Source organism: Arachis ipaensis, chromosome B04, assembly GCF_000816755.2.
Source record: "Arachis ipaensis cultivar K30076 chromosome B04, Araip1.1, whole genome shotgun sequence".
NCBI lineage: Eukaryota > Viridiplantae > Streptophyta > Magnoliopsida > Fabales > Fabaceae > Arachis > Arachis ipaensis.
This window is the reverse complement of record NC_029788.2, coordinates 115,927,821-115,928,472: the sequence shown is the minus strand read 5'-3', so window position 1 is coordinate 115,928,472 and position 652 is coordinate 115,927,821. Positions and strand designations below refer to the sequence as shown.

Genomic DNA, 652 nt, shown 5'->3' with positions numbered 1-652 from the left:
TTTAAACTAAAATGTATATTTTAAATTTTAGCTTTTTTTTTTTTGAAAAATAAACTGATATTAACTTAAACAATCTGATTCTCTAATTAAAATGATCCATATTCTATTAACTGATCAATTCGTATTCCATATCTTTAGCCGTGGCTTGCTTCACCTCTCTATTCTCTAGATTTAAAAGCAACCCAAACTACCCGAGGACCTTATAGTAGCATTTAGGAAAAAGACAGAGATGGAGAGATTTAAATTCAGAGGCAGAAACTAAAATAAGTTTTAGTATTGTATTTAGTGTAAAGTAAGAGATAGAGGTTGAAATAAGAATAAAGCTTAAAAAATAAAGTTAAAATTATTAATTAAAATAAGATATTTTAGATATAAAATATTATTAAAATTTTAGTTTTCGTTCTTAAAAATTTCAACCTCCTATATCTTTATTTTTCGAAAATACTTACTGAAATTTTAGAAACAAAAGACTGAAATTTTTAGTACCAATCTCTGCACCAACAAATATAATATTGAGTCTCAATTTCTTCATTTTCTCCCCCCAATACTTCAAAACAATACTACCTATGAGAATGTTATAGAACTTTCTTTCATAAAAGGTAAATTTCTAAGAAAAGCCTCAATGCCCTTGTATAATGTATAGTAATGGAAC

General features: G+C 25.8%; 1 protein-coding gene across 2 annotated transcripts in view; it reads left to right on the top strand.

Annotated features, from left to right (window-relative positions):
- LOC107639816 overlaps positions 1 to 652 on the top strand; it is a 7,437-nt gene that overhangs the window by 1,593 nt on the left and 5,192 nt on the right. The gene's annotated exons all lie outside the window — the stretch shown is intronic.